The sequence below is a fragment of the Lepisma saccharinum genome, chromosome 13 (assembly GCF_977018435.1).
Source record: "Lepisma saccharinum chromosome 13, izLepSacc3.1, whole genome shotgun sequence".
In the NCBI taxonomy this organism is placed as follows: domain Eukaryota; kingdom Metazoa; phylum Arthropoda; class Insecta; order Zygentoma; family Lepismatidae; genus Lepisma; species Lepisma saccharinum.
The window spans coordinates 16,206,901-16,215,342 of NC_139241.1; the positions used below are offsets into that span (position 1 = coordinate 16,206,901).

The 8,442-nt window shown below is 43.3% G+C and overlaps 1 non-coding gene across 1 annotated transcript; it reads right to left on the reverse strand.

The window, feature by feature from the left end:
* Positions 1-8,046: 8,046 nt before the first annotated feature.
* LOC145997552 (U5 spliceosomal RNA) lies at positions 8,047-8,164 on the reverse strand. Its single transcript, XR_014442955.1, has one exon. It is a non-coding gene; the product is annotated as a U5 spliceosomal RNA (small nuclear RNA).
* Between the last annotated feature and the right edge of the window lie 278 nt (positions 8,165-8,442).

Sequence of the window (8,442 nt, forward strand, 5' to 3'; positions counted from 1 at the left end):
CTTGATCTCTGATGTTGACGACAATGTTCTGAAGGTTCTCGACTTGATTCAATTTCGAGCTTTTCTCGGTAAGATCGTTCACGATGCTTCGCATCTCGGTAAACTGCGTGTGAAGATCCGCGACGCTCTGCGAAGTGGGCAGCGTCGACACCAGCGAACTGATTTCGTCTCGAATCTGTTCCACGTTTGCCGTTTCCGTTTCTAGTCGTTTCAGCATACGTGATATGTTCCTTTTCAAAGCTTGTAATTCTTTGGAGGTGGGGAGATTGGCCACCCTACTCTCGAGATCGCTCAACGAAATTTTGATGTCGCTCGAATCGGATAGTGCCGTCACCGCCGTTTTCAATTTTTCCAAATCTTCGCTCGAAGGCACGCTCGTCCGTAACGATTCCAAGTCACCCTGTATGTTGTCCAGTACGTGATGAAAATGAGCAAGATTGGATTCCACGTTCAAATTTTCTAAATATTCCATCTTCTGCCGAACCGTGCTTAACGTGTCTTGAATGCTCGTCAACGCGCTCGCTTGAACTCTAATATTTTTAATTTCTTCGTTGATCAACTCCAGAGATGCCTGAAGCGTAGCGATGGTGGTTTGAATGTGTTCGAAATCTCGATAAGCCTCCAATTGAATTTTTATGTTCGCGACGCTTTTACCGATGACCTGCAGTTCGTCTGACGATGGTAGGTTCGTCATGGTATCTTCCAAAGTCTGTAACTTTGATTTAATTTCTTCCAACGGGCCGGTGAATTCTTCTTGTAATTTGGAAACGACGACGTGCAAGCGTTCTACATCGATATCGTTCACGACGGTTTGAAGTTCAGAGAAATTCTTTTCGATTGCGGAAGTTCTTTCTTCGATTTCGAGTTTCAATTTTTCCAAATCTTCATTTTTCGATTGAAATTGCTGTAATTTGGCCAAATCATTTTGAAGCGAATCCACGCTCAACTGTATATTTTGAACGTTGTCGTAAGAAGGTACGTCGACATAATTTTTTATGAGCGTTTTCAGTTCGGAATCGATTTTCAGAATAGGGTCGAGACATTGCGTTTGGAGCGTAGCGATTTCCGACTCTAAACTTTTGTTTAAGGTCTCCTGCAAAGCGATCAAATCGCTCCTCAACTTTTTGACTCGAATATCCAACATGAGAATCTCTTCTGCGTGGTCTACTCGCTTGGTGTTGCCGAAAATGTCGTTAGGCATTTTGGTTAACGGTTATTTATAATAGGATAGACGATTCGTAATTCTACGAAGAGAGGAACGAGTTTGTCGTAATCTCCGAGGAGTTCCACGTAAAGACAATCTCCTGCTGAAACATCGTACGCCATGTTAGAAAGCACCTTGTCGTGCTTCATTCGAAAAATGTTCTTGCCGCTAGAAATTTTAATATTTTTCGCCCCTTCGTTCTCCGGATTCACGGTGATTTGAAGTTTCCCGTCGATCGGAATTTCGTAGAAATGTAAATTGTTATTAAAGTCGTAAAACATCTTGCCCACATCATCATCCAATTTTGTCCAAATACTGTTGAGATGAATGATCAGTAGACCATTGAGTTTAGATAACACGGAAGGTAAGAGGTTATTGGAATTTGGTGGTGGAGTTTCCATGACGGTCTGTTTTCGAAAACCAAGAAGATTCATTGTCCCTGTTATTTAAATTAAATTTCTACATGCTGTGCCCCTTTGTAGATCGAATAAAGAAAAGAGAAGAGAAGATTTTCCTCTGCGGCGATGCAATTCAAAAGACTCGAACATGTAATTATGTCATTAGATCACGATGAAGAAGAAAAAAGTAAGAGTTGAATTTAATGAGCCTCGTTTAGAGCGAGCCTTAACGACATAATTACAACTTCCAACTTTTCATCGCCCGAGGGCTCCTCTTTTCCTCCGTATATTTTTGAAGAATGGCAAAAGACACAGCGGACTTCATGGCTATGGGGTTACAGTTAACACACGTCACATTTATCGCTTCCAATGCAGTGGCCCCACTCTCTCGTGTGGATTTGACAATCGAGAACACGTAACTTGTTGTCTCTGGCATCCAGTGATACTTTGGTTACGCGCGTCGTGTACAGTTCGTGTAATTTATTCGCAATGCGATGATCGGTGCTAAGTTTTCTTTTACCTTGAAACAGGCATTCTTTGTAGTCTTTCATGCTAAATTTACTGGTACTTATTTTTCCTACCCCTTTCGCTTTCTTGATCTCTTTTTCTTCTGCAATCTTGACGCAGTACATTTTGGCACGAAGCCCCGCAAACTCGCTGATGTAATTACCAGCCGCTTCGTCTTTGAACTTTCCTATGGTCATTTTATTTTCTGTCGAATGCAAGTGATGGCCTGATGGTAAGTTGCTAAAATCAAAAAGATGCTTCATCTTAGTCAGATCATGTTCGAGGCTTGGTGTTTGGATTAGAAAAACGAAGCTATCCGTGTCAATGTAACATATTTCAATGTTATCTCCATAAAAGGGTTGAAACTGATCGTAGTAGGATTGGTACATGTGCAATTTAGAGAGTTCAAGGACGGTGGCACCTATGGCAAACGGTTTGTTGAGCATCACTTGCTTCTTGTTCTTCTCGACGAATACCAGATTCTCGTCGAAAAAAGTGAAGTTTTTGAAGTAGGGGGACGCGACAATTTTCTCGAATTTTTTTTCGTCCGTGACCAACGTTGCGTCGATGTAATTACGCACGTTCTCCATCGTCTTGCCTTAGATGGCGTTATTGAATAGTTTGTACAGATCCTTGTCTGCAGGGGATGTTGATTGCGCTCTGCGTTGCGTGTTCTCGGCTATGTAGGGTTCCAGCCACCTACTCTGTCGGAACTTTAATCCTCTCCGTACTTTCTTCAGCTGCAAGCCGTGACTCACGTAAAATTGGAGGAGTCGGTAGTGCAGAACGTAATTCCTCTTGTTCTCCATGCTTAGTATTAGTTCTGGCTCCGATCCTCCAGGTGGCTTCTCTTTGGTGGGGGCCAGGGCCAATCCGTGATGTTTCTCGTGAAGCGTTTCGGGATAATCGAGATCCACTTCCAAGAAACAGCCCCATTCGTTATCTTCGCTCCAGTTGAGAAAATCCTCGCAGGAGAGTTCCTCTTCGGTCATCCACACATAGTCGCCGATGGAAAGACACTGGGACATGGAATCGCCATAGAAGTTGTTGACATCCCAGTAGACGATGTAGGTGTTGGGCTTCGATGCATCGTAACCAGGCGTATGAGGATTATTTGCCTGAGCATGGCGCCGGGGACATTGGACGATGCCACCGCGTATCGCACTCTCCATGAAGACATACTGTTCCTTCTCTGCGATGAGCCCCAGTTCTACGTTGGTGTATTTCATCATAGATTCCCAAGTCAATCCCGGCGTCGTGAAGAAATACGCAGGATCCAACTTGTAGATCGAGATGCATCTCTTGCGAAACGATTCGAAAATGTCCATGAGAAGTGTCACGTCTAATTTAAGATAGAGATCGTGATAATCACTAAAAGTTTGGCAATTGAAGGCCGTCCACACACTACGAGCGTGTTCGTAGTCCTCTTCGGAACAGACGTCCTCCGTGAGATGAGAATAAAATGCCTCCCGGGGTGGAAGTTCCGTCTCGTCAAATTTGTCGAAATCGTTGACGTACTCGTAGGGGTAGACGCCCTTGCGACGCAACAGATTCAAATTCTCATCTCTCCCCGAAAAACATTTTTGCTTGGTGGCCACAAGATCTTCGTCGCCAAGTTGAGCTGCAAGGGTGGCGAGGCTGGAGGACAGGAAATTGTAAGAGTCCAGGATTCTAACTTCCACACTTCCTCCTTCTACGAGAGGGATCCACACTCTCACTGCAATATACTTCTCGCTCGTTCTCGGAATGATCCTGATTCGAGAAGTTATGTTGTAGAGCTCTTTGACGAACAGATGCGTATCGTATTTTTCCGTGTAATGCAGAAACACGGCAACGAAATGCGACTCCTTAATTTTAAGATTGCACGAATTACAGATCGTGTTCAGGAATAATCCATTCTGATGGTCATGGTGTACGACCTTGTGATTTTCGGGGGTGAAAGCCTGGTTACACTCCGCGCATCTTGTCGCCGTGTCATGTCTCCGTTGTTGTTCCGTCGTGAGAGCAGGTGGAGAATCGTAAGAACCTTTCAGGCTGGGTGCAAGTTCTCTCGCGCATTCAGCTATCTTCTTAACAAAATGTTTTGCCGCATCGGGTCCGCAATACAAGATGACATCATTTAATTTTTCTCCGTAGATGGAGAAACTGCAAGGATCGTGGTGAAAAATTTGCATTGTGCTTGAGGTAGAGGGATCAGGGTTGCAAGACGTCATGGGAACTTGGAAGCTTTCAAAGTCGGCATAAAGGACAGCGGGATGGTGGAGAAGAGCCTGGTGTTTCTGAAATTTCATCTTGGTTCCGGGTTCCGGCATGACATCTTCGGGTTCTGCATTCACGGAGCCAAAACACTTGTGCTGTTCTTTCATCTTCTTACCCACGCGAACAATTCTCAAACACCGATCGCAAATTTCGATCTTATCGTGATCCTTGGTGATCTGTCTTCCTACTAATCGTGAGAAATTCCGTATCAAACTGTAACGGCCATCTACAAGCAAGAGTCGAATTACATTATTCTGGCTTCTAGCAGGTCTTAACACACGAATGTTGTCGCAATCGTCAACCCCAAACACAGAAATATCGAGATCTTCTCCTTTTTCCTCTCTATAGTTTTTTTAAAAATTGATTGATCTTATTCAGGGGCACAGGATAGGAAATTTCTCTCATGACATTTTTGTATTTCCTCTCGTATCCTCTGTAATTAGACAGGCGTTGGGGTTTATCATTATTAGCTGGGTGTAATGCGGCGATGACAGACCATAAGAAACTCTTCGCATCATTACTTTCTATGTTCAACACTGCATTTTGCTTTTTTTTTGTTTGTTTTTTTGTGCGCTGCGTAACGGTTTGAAATTGCACACTCGAAGCTCTAACATGTGGCTGCGACCTCAAAGACTCCATCCACTTCCGCGACCTTCAAAGTCTTCTTGTTTTTGTGTCAGGTGCTCAAATAGCCGTGTCACTATCTCGTCAAGATCCTCGTTATTGTCATCGTGTAAGCCTTCACACCCTACGTAAAAGCTGAAAGTGCTTGTCTCTAACGAGACAACTTTCAAATACAGCAGGGTTAAGACGAGATGAATTTTAATTGCAACATTAACGAGGCAATCACGTAATTGATCAACTACCAGAGATTTCACATTGTCGGGGAAGGTGCTCGAGTCACATTTTTCGTCACTTCCAGATTTATACGTCATGATGCATGCACTTTTATTCAAAGCACCGCCTTCATGCGCATCAATGCGAGATTTCTTTGCCGGGGGGCGACATCATGTTCCGGTAGACGACATTTTTTCAAATGCTTCGATATGTTCGATTTCGAAATTAATTTTCCACAGTTGCGACATGCCGTTATTTTACCGCAAAGACCGGAGGGACCTGGTTGCGCTTCCATTTTTCTCTGTTATTTATATATACAGAGAAATTTTTTGGGGGGGGTTGTGGTGGTGGTAGGGGAAAGCGCACTGAAACAGAAGGAAAAAAAAGTTGAAAAAAAAATGCTAGACATTTTTTCCTTCCACAAGTGCATATATATATTAGACGCGAACAGTATGTGTGTGTGTGTGTGCACTGTTGTAGGATGTAAAAAATATGCGACATGTATGTGTGTCAATTTTTATGACTCCTCTGAATATGTGTGTGTCAGACGCAAAACAAAATATAAATATATCATGAAAAAGAAAATAAAAACTTACCTTTCAAGAGAGATAGAGAGACTTCAAAAAAACTTGTAGCTCACTAAAACTTCCACGATGATATATATGTATACTGCCAGACAAACAATTAAGAATACTGAACTGCCACGATTGACGTTCACTATGATAATGATGTACAAAAGAAGAAACTGGTACGTTATATAGGAACCCCACCCCACGCGACCCCTATTGGTGAAAACACAATGAGCGCTATAGTCAATGTCCTAGCAATAAACCCCGTTGACCGATTCACTCATGCATGTGGTACAAACGAACAATGCTATACTTTTTTTTTCAACAAAAGACTTTTCGATGCGCACAATATCCTGTGGGGGACAAATAGCAATGAACGGGCGATGACAGTTCCACCCATGCATGTTGTCGATCATTTCCTCGGCGTCTTCCACGCCCCGTCAGGGGTGGTGTGTGAAACGGGCGACCCCGCTCTGCGAGAACCAGCACAAAACTCAACCATGCCTGAAACGAAACGGTGGACGCTTCGTTTCGTGCTTGTGATTCCATAAAAATAATACGCGAAAAGGTTGAAAAATTCCACGTGCAACAATGCAGCTTTTTGTTGGTCGAGCATAATGTGGATAGATAAATTTCCAAAGCGGAAGATGCTGCTGTGCTCGCTTCCGCCGCATCCGCTTCTGATTCGATTGTTATCGGGGATGTGGTGGATTCTTCATTCATGACCGTGGAGGCGGAAAAAAATAGATCCGCTTAGGGTGGAAGCGGATGCGAGCTGAATGGGTTCGGGGAGTTGTCGTTGTTTGTTGCGGCGGCGGGGTTTCCGAGGTGGGGTCGTCCGCTGCGGAAGCGCGTAGCATGGGCAGTACGGCGATTATTTCTTGCGCCCTCGAAAAAATAACGTTGTTTCCCAATCGAGCACACGCTTGCAAGAAAGACAAAACTTGCGAGCGAAATTTGCGAAATCGTTCCAATATGCAGGCACGGAGCAGAAAAAGCAAGTGAGGTTTCGAAGCCACGATGAACGTTCGATGTCCGCGTCACCCGCACATGTCGCCTCCAAAATTGCATCGTGAAACGACGAGAATTTGGGAAACGCTTGCAAGATGCTTCGTACGTTGTGCGAAAACAATTGCATCTCGGACGAAATTGTTTCGGGTTCTTGCCGTGCAAGCTCCGGAATGGTTAACATGTAGGGTGATGTTTTCATCGAATCGAAAATCGATTTCAATTTTTCTGCACCACTCTCGAGCGACATTCGATATTTTCGAACATTTTTTTGGCAGAAAATTTTTTGGATCGGTTTGAAAAAGCGTTTGGTCCGTGACAAAAATATTACAATTTCTCTACGGGGATCGAAAGATTCGTTCGATTGAGCGTCGGCATCCACGCAAACATCAAAAATTCCGTGAATGCTTTGGGGGGGGCTTCGCACAGGAGTATAAATTTATTTTTCATGGAATAATCTACGTAAGATTCCAGCATCGAGAACGAACAACGTTGATTGAATTTGTGGCAACATTCGCAATACAAATCTAAACTCGCGAGGATTTCGCCACCACCACGCACCCTGGCGAGGTTATAGGGGCCAGGAATCCTAAAAAAACAATTATTATTATTTTGTTTGTTTGCTTGCGTCACAATACGGAAATAATGAGAGGCACGCACGCGCATATGTGTGTGTGGCACATCGTTCGCGAGAGGTTTACAAAGCTCGCGATATATACACATTGGTCCTGGACTTAGAAAAAAATTACGATAAGGTGATTCGTACTTCAAGGATGAGAAAGTGTTTTTTCTCGTACCGGCTTTTCTGCGCCGTTAAACATCGTCAGCGCAATAAATGAGGCGCGGAACGTGGAGAGAAAGTGAGTTTTTGAGGTTTTGGTGCGATTTTCTTAGAGGTCGAAAAATCAGGGTTGTTGTCAAAAGCATATTTGTGACCTACTAATGTGTTTTAAACAAATCTGAAAAGAAACATGTTTCAAACGCTTTGTTTAAACATTTGAAATAAAGAAAAAATATGTTTTAAACGGAGAAAACATGTTGTTTAAAACACTTTGTTTTGATCATGCTAACTCTGTTTCCATACAATCCTCTCTGTGAAGTCATTTCCATGTTCGGCTTCGTTGTGAAATGACAAGAGCATTTGGAAATTTAGCAGCAAGCGCCCATACAGATCCTCCTGCCTGCAAATTTCAGAAGGTGAGAGATTGTCAAGCTGAGCATGTGCACACATTTTCCCTTCACTTTTCGTTGTGTGTGCTAATCGGGCTCAGTTTGTACCAAGCATTTAGAAAAAATAGTATTAGACTCGTTGGTTGTTCCCCTCCACGGAAATCTTTAGTAAAAGGCGAAAGATTTTTTCGTATGAAGGGAAACCAGAGTTGTTTCCAGGCCACCAATTTTTCCTAGCATATGTTGCAGTTCAATTCACTGCTCATGGGAACTTGAAGGTTCCGTAGGAAATTGCCGTTTTACTTTCCGAAACATAAAACCTCGTTTTGTGTGATTTTCGTTTCTTAAAGCGAGAGAATAAGGGTAAAAATCCGTGCCGATTTCTAATTTTCGCTATGTCCACGGACCAACGTACACAAATGATAAACCGAAAGCAAAATCTGCCATCTCTCGGCCACCATTTCAACTAGCAGTTACTTGGCAACAAATT